Source organism: Pseudorca crassidens, chromosome 2, assembly GCF_039906515.1.
Source record: "Pseudorca crassidens isolate mPseCra1 chromosome 2, mPseCra1.hap1, whole genome shotgun sequence".
Lineage (NCBI taxonomy): Eukaryota > Metazoa > Chordata > Mammalia > Artiodactyla > Delphinidae > Pseudorca > Pseudorca crassidens.
This window is the reverse complement of record NC_090297.1, coordinates 153,374,242-153,388,065: the sequence shown is the minus strand read 5'-3', so window position 1 is coordinate 153,388,065 and position 13,824 is coordinate 153,374,242. Positions and strand designations below refer to the sequence as shown.

The following is a 13,824-nucleotide window of genomic DNA, read 5'->3' as shown; positions in this document are numbered from 1 at the left end:
CATCAGTCAGCTGCAAACTAAACAGAGGGACACTTCCTGCAGAGGGGCAGCACGGGCAATGCGCCGTTGTAAGTATGCAGGCCTGAGAGGAGGCCACCGTGGGCTGGAAGATTGAGAATGAAAGGAAGGAGGGGCAAGACGAGGCTGCAGAAATCATGCTCCACCCTGCCCAGGGGATGCCCTGCCCTGCGGACTAGCGCACCCAGAGTGCCAGTGCACAGCCAGAAGAGAAGCCTGCTCTAGAATGCAAGTCAACGCTGCTTCTTTCACCAAGAAAGTATTGCCTGTTAAACTAAACAGCATATCTAGTGGACATATCATTTACATTCTGAAACAAGCTCCTTAACTTACGGAACGGCAACAGTTCTCAGGGGGTCGGTCAGGAGCCTCCCCGCGTGTGTCCCAGGGACCCACCTGCCTGCGACCTTCAGCTGCCTGGCAGGAAGCTAAGCGCCGACTCCTATGGCTATCTGTGCAGCGAGGTGTATTCCGCAGACACGTTCCGCACACACTTCAAGTCGGAGGGCGGACTCAGTGGCAAGGTGAGAGGCCGGCCTGCCGTGCAGACCAAGAAGGCGCTCTTTGTCCTGGGCCGAGATGCTCGTGCCACCTCCCTGGGCCTGCCGGGCTCTGAGGGCCCTGCCTGGACCCCCTGCTCCCCTGCACTTGGTTCAGTCACAGCAGAGGTGGCCACACCCACACCCTCTGTGAGGTCAGTGTTCCACCCTCCTGCAGCCCCGCCCCCTCTCCGCAGGTTGCCATGAACTACAGAAGCTGCATCCTGAGGCCAGGGGGTTCCGAGGATGCCAAGGGAAGACACGATGGCCTTAAATGAGTCGCAGAGGCCTTAAGTGGGCTTGTGTGGTTGGGCTCACCTCTTATGTTTCAGTGAACTTTGTGAGAAGACAGGGCCTGGGAGCTGCATCCTCACAGTTGGGCTCCACAGTAAGATGTGTGCGACACACCTCAAACTGACCCAAAACATGGAGCAATACCAGCCATTTAGAGGTCTAAAAGAGAGCCGCTGCAGCTAGCCCACAGGTCCAAGAAAAATAAATTCTTATTTATGTAACTGAGTTTTGGGGAGATTTGTTCCAAAGCATTATCACAGCAAGAGCTGACTAATAGAACATCCTCCAAATCACTGCTATGTACATGGCTGCCACCATGCCTACATATAAGGCAATTGTGTCCTCAAACTTTGAGAACTCCTGAATTCTCGGTGCCTCTCCAACACAATGTACATGGCTAAACTTTCCCCAAATAACTTCACTAATGTACCACAAAGATCTCCCTAAACTTTTATTAAATGTAATGCAAAGTTCTTTCTATTCATTTTTTGTTTCTACGTAGTTAAAATGATTTTTATCAATCTAAAAGGATGGAAAATTGGAACAAAACATTTTGTGGATAGTTGTTATCCACAAAGGAAAATCACAAACAAAACAGGCATTACACTGAGTGTAGAGCACTAATGCCCTTGGTGTCTGTAAATGCCAAGTGAACAAAGGTTTGATCGCAGAAAGACTGGACGAACAGTGAGTCCTGTGCCCAGATGCTCAGCTGGCGCCCCGTACGTGGGGAAGTCACTGGGGCTTCCAGAGCCTCCACGGAGACTGGCAGCAGCCCCAGGTCCTCACAGTGAACAGCATCATGGGCCCCAAAGCCTCCCCTCTGGATCTAGCTGTTCTTGACGTTTCTCCTCAGTGGGGTGAGACCCTATATGCCCTTCTGTGTCTGACTTGTCTCGCCGACCATCGTGTCCTCAGGGTGCATCCACGTGGCATCAAGTGTCAGGGGTTCACCTCTTTGCATGCAGAAGGACTGAGAAAAGAAGAAAGAAAAGAGAGGAACGTTGCGCGCAAGTCTGGTGACAACTGGTGATGAGAACCCGAGGGAAGGCACTGTGACCGGGGGCGCCGGGCCCTGTGAGGCCCTGGGGTTGCTGCCAGTCTCCTTGGAGGCTCACCAACTCCCAGTCACTACCCCAAGTGGGGGGCCGCCAAATGGGCGTCTTTGCCAGGGACCCACTGCTCGTTCAGTCTTCCTGTGGCCAGCCCTTCGTCCTGAGAGCGATGCTCTCACAGGCCGCACGGGAGCGCGGGCAACAGTTTACTAAGCTGTGAAGCCATCACAACTGCCATTTGTTCGACCATTTCCGTCACCCCGAAAATGTCCCTCACGCCCTTGGCTATTAATCCGTCTCCTCGGCAGCCCCTGACAACCAGGGACTTACTTTCTGCCTCTGTGGATCTACCTTTTCTGGACGTTTCTCCTCAGTGTGGTCAGACCCTGTGTGTCCTTCTGTGTCTGACTTGTCTCGCCGACCATCGTGTCCTCAGGGTGCATCCAGGTGGCAGCGAGTGTCAGGGGTTCACCCTTTTCATGCTGAGGAACAGAAAAAAGATAAAAGAAAAGAATGGAACATTGCATGTAAGTCTGGTGACAGCTGGTGATGAGAACCAGAGGGAAGGCTCTGGGGCAGGGGGCGCCGTGCCCTGTGAGGCCCTGGGGCTGCTGCGAGTCTCTGAGGAGGCTCAGCAACTCCCAGTCACTACCTCAAGTGGGGAGCCATCAACTGAGAGTCTGGGCCCAGGACCCACTGCATGTTCAGTCTTCCTGCAGTCAGCCCTTCGTTCTGAGAGCGATGTTCTCACAGGCTACAACGGGAAGCATGGGGACAGTTTACTGAGCTGTGCAGCCCTCCCTACTGCCGTGCTTTGGATCATTTCCATGATCCAAAGCCGTGCTTTGGATCATTTCCATCACCCCCAAAATATCCCTCAGGCCCTTACCAATCACTGCATCCTCTCGCCAGCCCCTGACAACCAGGAACCCACTCTCTGCCTATGTGGATCTACCTGTTCTGGACGTTTCTCCTCAGTGGGGTCACACCCTGTGTGTCCTTCTGTGTCTGACTTCTCTCCCATAGCGTAGAAGTCTCAGGGTGCATCCAAGTGGCAGCGAGTGTCAGGGCTTCACCACTTTGCATGGCCTAGTGACGTAAAGCAGAGAAGATAAAAGAAAAGAACATTGCATGCAAGTCTGTTGACAGCCGGTGATGAGAAACAGAGGGGAGGCTCTGGGGATGGGCGCACCGTGCTCTGTGAGGTCCTGGGGCTGCTGCCAGTCTCCAGGGAGGCTCAGAAAGCCCCAGTGACTTCCCCACGTGGGGGGTGCCAGCTGAGTGTCTGGGCCCAGGAGCCACTGCTCATTCAGTCTTCGTGTGGTCAGCCCTTCTTCCTGAGAGCGATGCTCTCAAAGGCTGCACCGGTGTGTGGGGGACAGTTTACCAAGCTGTGCAGCCATCACTACTGCCATGTTTTGGACCATTTACGTCACCTCAAAAATGTCCCTCACGCCCTTAGCTATCACTCCGCCCCCACGGCAGCCCCTGACAACGAGGGACTTACTCTCTGACTCTGTGGATCTACCTGCTCTGTACGTTTCTCCTCAGTGGAGTCAGACCCTGCATGTCCTTTTGTTTCTGACGGCTCTCGCTGAGCATCATGTCCTCAGGGTGCATACACGTGGCAGCAAGTGTCAGGGCATCACCCCTTTGCGTGCTGAGGGACAGAGAAAAGATAAAAAAAAAGAATGGAACATTGCATGCGAGTCTGGTGACAGCCGGTGATGACAACCAGCGGGAAGGCCCTTGGGCCGGGTGCGCCATGAACTGTGAGGCCCTGGGGGTGCTGCCGGTCTCTGTGGAGGCTCCGCAAGTACCAGTGACTTCCCCATGTGGGCAGCACCAGCTCAGGGTCTGGGTCCAGGACTCACTGCGCATTCAGTCTTCCTGCAGTCAGCCCTTCATCCGGAGAGCGATGCTATTACAGGCTGCAACGGGGAGCATGGGGACAGTTTACTGAGCTGTGCAGCCATCTTTACTGCCGTGCTTTGGATCACTTCTGTCACCCCAAAATGTACCTCACACCCTTAGCTATCACTCCGTCCCCTCGCCAGCCCCTGACAACCAGGAACCCACTGACTATGTGGATCTACCTGTTCTTGAAGTTTCTCATCAGTGGTGTCACATCCTGTGTGTCCTTTTGTGTCTGACTTCTCTCGCTCAGCATCGTGTTCGCAGGGCACATCCACGTGGCAGCGAGTGTCAGTGCTTCACGCCTTTCCATGGCCCAGTGACATAAGGAAAAAAAGAGAAAAGAAAGGAACATTGCATGCAAGTCTGCTGACAGCCGATGATGCCACGGACGGATTGGAAGCGGGCAATGGCAAAACCCAAGAGCCTTGGGACGTGTAAGAGAGGTTGTAGGGTGGAAGATAGAAAGACATGCTATTCTCCGAAGCAATCATCGTAATCCAGGTGTAAAATAATAAATGGTAGACCTGGAGTAATGGCAACACAGATGGAAGGGTGGAGTATGAGAGACACTAGAAAGAAAAACGGTCAGGGCTTCACCATTGATTGGATACATTCATTTCTCCATTTAACACAGGTTATCAGTAACTGTGCTAGTCGCTGGGAACCAAGGGTAAGCAAAACAGTCATGATCCCTTCCTCACGGACCATATGGTAAACACCTATCTAAAACTGGATGTGAAATGTGATGAAGGCTATAAGCGAGAGGTACATGGTGTTATGTGAGCTATGGTAGGGGGATGTGATGAGTTGAGTAGGTAAGGGGATACCTTCTTGACAAAGTGACACCTGAGAAGACATGAGAAGGATGAGGAGGCATCAATCAGTTGCAAACTAAACAGAAGGACATTTCCTGCAGAGGGGCAGCATGGGCAATGTGCTGTTGTAAGTATGTAGGCCTGAAAGGAGGCCACTGTGGGCTGGAAGATTGAGAATGAAAGGAAGGAGGGGCAAGACGAGGCTGCAGATATCATGCTCCATCCTGCCCAGGGGATGCCCTGCCCTGCACACTAGCACACCCAGAGTGCCAGTGCACAGCAAGATGAGCTCTAGAATGCAAGTCAATGCTGCTTCTTTCACCAAGAAAGTCTTGCCTGGTAAACTAAACAGCATATCTAGTGGACATATGATTTACATTCTGAAGCAAGCTCCCCATCTTACGGAACGGCGACGGTTCTCAGGGGGCCGGTCAGGAGCCTCTCCGCGTGTATCCCAGGGACCCACCCGCCTGCGACCTTCGGCCGCCTCGCAGGAAGCTACAACGCCCAGTCCTATGGCTACCTGTGCAGCGAGGTGTACTCCGCGGACGCGTTCCACACACACTTCAAGTAGGAGGGTGGCCTGAGTGGCAAGGTGAGAGGCCGGCCTGCCGCGAAGACCAAGAAGGTGCTCTTTGGTCTGGGCCTAGATGCTTGTGCCGCCCCCCTGGGCATACCGGGCTCTGAGGGCCCTGCCTGGACCCCCTGCCCCCCTGCCCTTGGTTCAGTCACAGCAGAGGTGGCCACACCCACACCCTCTGTGACCTCCGCGTTCCACCCTCCTGCAGCCCCGCCCCCTCTCCACCGGTTGCCATGGACTACAGAAGCTGCATCCTGAGGCCAGGGGGTTCCCAGGATGCCAAGGGAAGACACCATGGCCTTAAATGAGTTGCAGAGGCCTTAAGTGGGCTTGTGTGGTTGGGCTCTACTGTTATGTTTCAGTGAACTTTGTGAGAAGACAGGGACCTGCAGCCTCACAATTGGGCTCCACAGTATGATGTGTGGGACAGACCTCAAACTGACCCACAACATGGAGCAATACCAGCCATCGAGAGGTCTACAAGAGAGCCGCTGCAGCTAGCCCACAGGTCCAAGAAAAATAAATTCTTATTTATGTAACTGAGTTTTGGGGAGATTTGTTCCAAAGCATTACCACAGCAAGAGCTGACTAATACAACATTCTCCAAATCACTGCTATGTCCATGGCTGCCACCATGCCTACATGTAAGGCAACTGTGTCCTCGAACTTTGAGAATTCTTGAATTCTCGGTGCCTCTCCAACACAATGTACGTAGCTAAGGTTTCCCCAGATAACTTCACTAATGTACCACAAAGATCCCCCTAAGCTTTTATTAAATGTAATGCAAAGTTCTTTCTATTCGTTTTCTGTTTCTACGTAGTTAAAATTATTTTCATCAATCTAAAAGGATGGAAAATTGGCACAAAACACTCTGTGGATAGTTGTTTTCCACAAAGGAAAATCACAAACGAAACAGGCATTTCACCGGCTGTAGAGCACTAACGCCCCCTAGTGCCTCTAAATGCCAAGTGAACAGAGGCACTTAATTAAATATCGAATCCCAGCTCTCTCCGCTTGAGAGGGAGAGCAAGCCATTCTCAAGTGGAGGAGGGATGTTTTCAGCAGCTATCTGCAACATTCTGTGGACCTGGCCACTGTGTAGCTGCAAAGAAACCTTTTGTCTGAGGAAACTAACTAAAGAAACTTGAAAGTGGAAAAAGAGAGAAAGAATGAGACAATACCCTTATCTTGGTGGCTCATTCACTTATTCGTTCATTTACCAAATATTCACTACGTGTAGAGTACTGTGCTGAAAACTGCACAGAACACAGAGATGTACCCCCATTCTCAGGGAGGTTAGATACCAGAGAGGAAGATAAGATGTAGATTACCTTACGGCAGTTCCGCATATGTCTTGTTAAACTGTTTACAGCTTCAGGGGAGAGAAGGGATCCACAAATCGCTTGGATTCTCAGTGAAGTCTTCGCAGAGAAGGAGGTGCAAAATAGATGGACTGGAAGAAACAAAAAAATTAACCTCGTGGGTAGATATGAAACGGAGCAGAGGTGCACAGATATTTAGACCCCGCTCTTCCTTGAAACGTCTAGAAAGTGAAACTGAAGCCAGATTACGGAGGGCCTTGAGTGTCAGTCTTAGGAGCTTGGCCGTATGGGGATGACAGCGGGTGCCACGGACGGCTCGGAAGAGGGCAAGGGCATAACCCAAGAGCCCTGGGAGGCGTGGGAGAGGTCGCAGCGAGGGAGGTAGAAAGGCATGCGATTCTCCGAAGCAGTCACCGTAACCCAGGTGTAAACTCATAAACGGTAGACGCGGAGTAAGGGCGACACAGATGGCAGGGAGGAGTACGAGGGACACTAGAAAGGAAAACGGTCAGGGCTTCACCAGGGATTGGGTGCATTCCTTTCTCTCCTCTAACAGAGGTTATCAGTAACCAGGCTAGTCGCTGGGAATCAAGAGTAAGCAAAACAGGCGTGATCTCTTCTTCCTCACGGACCACGGGGTAAACTTACCTACCTGAAACTGGATGTGAAAGGCGACGACGGCCATAAGCGAGAGGTGCGTGGTGTCACGTGAGCTACGGTAGGGGGACGTGATGAGTTGAGTAGGTAAGGGGACGCTTTCTTGACCAAGTGACACCTGAGAAGAGATGAGAAGGGTGAGGCAGCATCAGTCAGCTGCAAACTAAACAGAGGGACACTTCCTGCAGAGGGGCAGCACGGGCAATGCGCCGTTGTAAGTATGCAGGCCTGAGAGGAGGCCACCGTGGGCAGGATGATTGAGAATGAAAGGAAGGAGCTGCAGGACGAGGCCGCAGAGATCACGCTCCACCCTGCCCAGGGGATGCCCTGCCCTGCGGACTAGCACACCCAGAGAGAGCGTACCAGTGCACAGCCAGATGAGAAGCCTGCTCGAGAATGCAAGCCAACGCTGCTTCTTTCACCAAGAAAGTCTTGCCTGGTAAACTAAACAGCGTATCCATAGAGCGGACACGTGATTTACATTCTGAAGCAGGCGCCCCGCCTTACGGAACGGCGACGGTTCTCAGGGGGGCCGGGCGGGAGCCGCTCCGCGCATCTGTGCCAGGGACCCACCCGCCTGCGGGACCTCCGGCCGCCCCGCAGGAAGCTACGACGCCCAGTCCCACGGCTACCTGTGCAGCGAGGTGTACTCCGCGGACGCGTGCCACACACACTTCAAGTGGGAGGGCGGCCTGAGTGGCAAGGCGAGAGGCCGGCCTGCCGTGGCAGACCAAGAAGGCGCTCTTCGGCCTGGGCCTAGGTGCTTGCGCCGCCCCCCTGGGCCTACCGGGCTCTGAGGGCCCTGCCCTGGACCCCCTGCCCCCCTGCCCTTGGTTCAGTCACAGCAGAGGTGGCCACACCCACACCCTCTGTGACCTCGGCGTTCCACCCTCCTGCAGCCCCGCCCGCCCCCCTCCGCCGGTTGCCCTGGGCTACGGAAGCTGCATCCTGGGGCCAGGGGGTTCCCAGGAGGCCAAGGGAAGACACGATGGCCTTCAATGAGTCCCAGAGGCCTTACGTGGCCTTGTGTGGTTGGGCTCACCTCTTACCTTCCAGTGAACTCTGCGAGAAGACGGGGACCTGCAGCCTCACAGTTGGGCTCCACGGTAAGGTGTGCGGGACAGACCTCAAACTGACCCACGGCATGGAGCAACACCCGCCATCGAGAGGTCTACAAGACAGCCGCTGCAGCTAGCCCACAGGTCCGAGAAAACTAGATTCTTCTTTACGTAAGTGAGTTTTGGGGAGGTTTGTTGCAAAGCATTATCACAGCAAGAGCCGACTAATACAACATTTCTCCAAATCACTGCCATGTCCACGGCTGCCACCGAGCCTACGTGTAAGGCAACTGTGTCCTCGAACTTTGAGAACTCCTGAATTCTCGGTGCCTCTCCAACACAATGTACGTGGCTAAGGTGTCCCCAGATAACTTCACTAACGTACCACCGAGACCGCCCTAAGCTTTTATTAAACGCAAAGCAACGCTCTTTCTATTCGTTTTCTGTTTCTACGTAGGTAAAATGCTTTCCGACAATCTAAAAGGATGGAAAATTGGCACAAAACACTCTGTGGATAGTTGTTTTTCACAAAGGAAAATCACAAACGAAACAGGCATTTCACCGGGTGTAGAGCACTAACGCCCCCTAGTGCCTCTAAATGCCAAGTGAACAGAGGCACTTAATTAAATATCGAATCCCAGCTCTCTCCGCTTGAGAGGGAGAGCAAGCCATTCTCAAGTGGAGGAGGGATGTTTTCAGCAGCTATCTGCAACATTCTGTGGACCTGGCCACTGTGTAGCTACAAAGAAACCTTTTGTCTGAAGAAACTAACTAAAGAAACTTGAAAGTGGAAAAAGCGAGAAAGAATAAGACAATACCCTTATCTTGGTGACTCATTCACTTATTCGTCCACTTACCAAAGCAAATATCCACTACGTGTAGAGAGTACTGTGCTGAAAACCGCACAGAACACGGAGACGTACCCCCACTCGCGGGGAGGTTAGATACCAGAGAGGGAGACAAGATGTAGATTACCTTACGGCAGTTCCGCACATGTCTTGTTAAACTGTTTACAGCTTCAGGGGAGAGAAGGGATCCACAAATCGCTTGGATTCTCAGTGAAGGCTTCGCAGAGAAGGAGGTGCAAAATAGGTGGACTGGAAGAAACAAAAAAATCAACCTCGTGGGTAGATATGAAACGGAGCAGAGGTGCACAGATATTTAGACCCCGTTCTTCCTTGAAACGTCTAGAAAGTGAAACTGAAGCCAGATTACGGAGGGCCTTGAGTGTCAGTCTTAGGAGCTTGGCCGTATGGGGATGACAGCGGGTGCCACGGACGGCTCGGAAGAGGGCAAGGGCATAACCCAAGAGCCCTGGGAGGCGTGGGAGAGGTCGCAGCGAGGGAGGTAGAAAGGCATGCGATTCTCCGAAGCAGTCACCGTAACCCAGGTGTAAACTCATAAATGGTAGACGCGGAGCAAGGGCGACACAGATGGCAGGGAGGAGTACGAGGGACACTAGAAAGGAAAACGGTCAGGGCTTCACCAGGGATTGGGTGCATTCCTTTCTCTCCTCTAACAGAGGTTATCAGTAACCGGGCTAGTCGCTGGGAATCAAGAGTAAGCAAAACAGGCGTGATCTCTTCTTCCTCACGGACCACGGGGTAAACTTACCTACCTGAAACTGGATGTGAAAGGCGACGACGGCCATAAGCGAGAGGTGCGTGGTGTCACGTGAGCTACGGTAGGGGGACGTGATGAGTTGAGTAGGTAAGGGGACGCTTTCTTGACCAAGTGACACCTGAGAAGAGATGAGAAGGGTGAGGCGGCATCAGTCAGCTGCAAACTAAACAGAGGGACACTTCCTGCAGAGGGGCAGCACGGGCAATGCGCCGTTGTAAGTATGCAGGCCTGAGAGGAGGCCACCGTGGGCAGGATGATTGAGAATGAAAGGAAGGAGCTGCAGGACGAGGCCGCAGAGATCACGCTCCACCCTGCCCAGGGGATGCCCTGCCCTGCGGACTAGCACACCCAGAGAGAGCGTACCAGTGCACAGCCAGATGAGAAGCCTGCTCGAGAATGCAAGCCAACGCTGCTTCTTTCACCAAGAAAGTCTTGCCTGGTAAACTAAACAGCGTATCCATAGAGCGGACACGTGATTTACATTCTGAAGCAGGCGCCCCGCCTTACGGAACGGCGACGGTTCTCAGGGGGGCCGGGCGGGAGCCGCTCCGCGCGTCTGTGCCAGGGACCCACCCGCCTGCGGGACCTCCGGCCGCCCCGCAGGAAGCTACGACGCCCAGTCCCACGGCTACCTGTGCAGCGAGGTGTACTCCGCGGACGCGTGCCACACACACTTCAAGTGGGAGGGCGGCCTGAGTGGCAAGGCGAGAGGCCGGCCTGCCGCGGCAGACCAAGAAGGCGCTCTTCGGCCTGGGCCTAGGTGCTTGCGCCGCCCCCCTGGGCCTACCGGGCTCTGAGGGCCCTGCCCTGGACCCCCTGCCCCCCTGCCCTTGGTTCAGTCACAGCAGAGGTGGCCACACCCACACCCTCTGCGACCTCGGCGTTCCACCCTCCTGCAGCCCCGCCCGCCCCCCTCCGTCGGTTGCCCTGGGCTACGGAAGCTGCATCCTGGGGCCAGGGGGTTCCCAGGAGGCCAAGGGAAGACACGATGGCCTTCAATGAGTCCCAGAGGCCTTACGTGGCCTTGTGTGGTTGGGCTCACCTCTTACCTTCCAGTGAACTCTGCGAGAAGACGGGGACCTGCAGCCTCACAGTTGGGCTCCACGGTAAGGTGTGCGGGACAGACCTCAAACTGACCCACGGCATGGACCAACACCCGCCATCGAGAGGTCTACAAGAGAGCCGCTGCAGCTAGCCCACAGGTCCGAGAAAACTAGATTCTTCTTTACGTAAGTGAGTTTTGGGGAGGTTTGTTGCAAAGCATTATCACAGCAAGAGCCGACTAATACAACATTCTCCAAATCACTGCCATGTCCACGGCTGCCACCGAGCCTACGTGTAAGGCAACTGTGTCCTCGAACTTTGAGAACTCCTGAATTCTCGGTGCCTCTCCAACACAATGTACGTGGCTAAGGTGTCCCCAGATAACTTCACTAACGTACCACCGAGACCGCCCTAAGCTTTTATTAAACGCAAAGCAACGCTCTTTCTATTCGTTTTCTGTTTCTACGTAGGTAAAATGCTCTCCGACAATCTAAAAGGATGGAAAATTGGCACAAAACACTCTGTGGATAGTTGTTTTTCACAAAGGAAAATCACAAACGAAACAGGCATTTCACCGGGTGTAGAGCACTAACGCCCCCTAGTGCCTCTAAATGCCAAGTGGACAGAGGCACTTAATTAAATATCGAATCCCAGCTCTCTCCGCTTGAGAGGGAGAGCAAGCCATTCTCAAGTGGAGGAGGGATGTTTTCAGCAGCTATCTGCAACATTCTGTGGACCTGGCCACTGTGTAGCTACAAAGAAACCTTTTGTCTGAGGAAACTAACTAAAGAAACTTGAAAGTGGAAAACGCGAGAAAGAATGAGACAATACCCTTATCTTGGTGACTCATTCACTTATTCGTCCACTTACCAAAGCAAATATCCACTACGTGTAGAGAGTACCGTGCTGAAAACCGCACAGAACACGGAGACGTACCCCCATTCACAGGGAGGTTAGATACCAGAGAGGGAGACAAGATGTAGATTACCTTACGGCAGTTCCGCACATGTCTTGTTAAACTGTTTACAGCTTCAGGGGAGAGAAGGGATCCACAAATCGCTTGGATTCTCAGTGAAGTCTTCCCAGAGAAGGAGGTGCAAAATAGGTGGAGTGGAAGAAACAAAAAAATTAACCTCGTGGGTAGATATGAAACGGAGCAGAAGTGCACAGATATTTAGACCCCATTCTTCCTTGAAACGTCTAGAAAGTGAAACTGAAGCCAAATTACGGAGGGCCTTGAGTGTCAGTCTTAGGAGCTTGGCCGTATGGGGTTGACAGCGGGTGCCACGGACGGCTCGGAAGAGGGCAAGGGCATAACCCAAGAGCCCTGGGAGGCGTAGGAGAGGTCGCAGCGAGGGAGGTAGAAAGGCATGCGATTCTCCGAAGCAGTCACCGTAACCCAGGTGTAAACTCATAAACGGTAGACGCGGAGTAAGGGCGACACAGATGGCAGGGAGGAGTACGAGGGACACTAGAAAGGAAAACGGTCAGGGCTTCACCAGGGATTGGGTGCATTCCTTTCTCCCTCTAACAGAGGTTATCAGTAACCGGGCTAGTCGCTGGGAATCAAGAGTAAGCAAAACAGGCGTGATCTCTTCTTCCTCACGGACCACGGGGTACACTTACCTACCTGAAACTGGATGCGAAAGGCGACGACGGCCATAAGCGAGAGGTGCGTGGTGTCACGTGAGCTACGGTAGGGGGACGTGATGAGTTGAGTAGGTAAGGGGACGCTTTCTTGACCAAGTGACACCTGAGAAGAGATGAGAAGGGTGAGGCGGCATCAGTCAGCTGCAAACTAAACAGAGGGACACTTCCTGCAGAGGGGCAGCACGGGCAATGCGCCGTTGTAAGTATGCAGGCCTGAGAGGAGGCCACCGTGGGCAGGATGATTGAGAATGAAGGGAAGGAGCTGCAGGACGAGGCCGCAGAGATCACGCTCCACCCTGCCCAGGGGATGCCCTGCCCTGCGGACTAATACACCCAGAGAGAGAGTACCAGTGCACAGCCAGATGAGAAGCCTGCTCGAGAATGCAAGCCAACGCTGCTCCTTTCACCAAGAAAGTCTTGCCTGGTAAACTAAACAGCGTATCCATAGAGCGGACACGTGATTTACATTCTGAAGCAGGCGCCCCGCCTTACGGAACGGCGACGGTTCTCAGGGGGGCCGGGCGGGAGCCGCTCCGCGCGTCTGTGCCAGGGACCCACCCGCCTGCGGGACCTCCGGCCGCCCCGCAGGAAGCTACGACGCCCAGTCCCACGGCTACCTGTGCAGCGAGGTGTACTCCGCGGACGCGTGCCACACACACTTCAAGTGGGAGGGCGGCCTGAGTGGCAAGGCGAGAGGCCGGCCTGCCGCGGCAGACCAAGAAGGCGCTCTTCGGCCTGGGCCTAGGTGCTTGCGCCGCCCCCCTGGGCCTACCGGGCTCTGAGGGCCCTGCCCTGGACCCCCTGCCCCCCTGCCCTTGGTTCAGTCACAGCAGAGGTGGCCACACCCACACCCTCTGCGACCTCGGCGTTCCACCCTCCTGCAGCCCCGCCCGCCCCCCTCCGTCGGTTGCCCTGGGCTACGGAAGCTGCATCCTGGGGCCAGGGGGTTCCCAGGAGGCCAAGGGAAGACACGATGGCCTTCAATGAGTCCCAGAGGCCTTACGTGGCCTTGTGTGGTTGGGCTCACCTCTTACCTTCCAGTGAACTCTGCGAGAAGACGGGGACCTGCAGCCTCACAGTTGGGCTCCACGGTAAGGTGTGCGGGACAGACCTCAAACTGACCCACGGCATGGAGCAACACCCGCCATCGAGAGGTCTACAAGAGAGCCGCTGCAGCTAGCCCACAGGTCCGAGGAAACTAGATTCTTCTTTACGTAAGTGAGTTTTGGGGAGATTTGTTGCAAAGCATTAT

At 54.1% G+C, this 13,824-nt stretch overlaps 1 long non-coding RNA gene across 3 annotated transcripts; it reads right to left on the bottom strand.

The window, feature by feature from the left end:
• Window positions 1-859: 859 nt before the first annotated feature.
• LOC137219991 (uncharacterized) lies at window positions 860-6,672 on the bottom strand. Of its 3 annotated transcripts, XR_010941384.1 has the most exons (7): window positions 6,550-6,672; window positions 4,003-4,125; window positions 3,727-3,837; window positions 3,435-3,566; window positions 2,862-2,995; window positions 2,258-2,388; window positions 860-1,824 (listed from the first exon to the last, which is right to left on the bottom strand). It is a non-coding gene; the product is annotated as an uncharacterized lncRNA (long non-coding RNA). The 3 variants fall into 3 exon arrangements; XR_010941383.1 differs by having other exon boundaries at window positions 3,435-3,837; XR_010941385.1 differs by lacking the exon at window positions 6,550-6,672 and adding an exon at window positions 5,162-5,340 and having other exon boundaries at window positions 3,435-3,837.
• Between the last annotated feature and the right edge of the window lie 7,152 nt (window positions 6,673-13,824).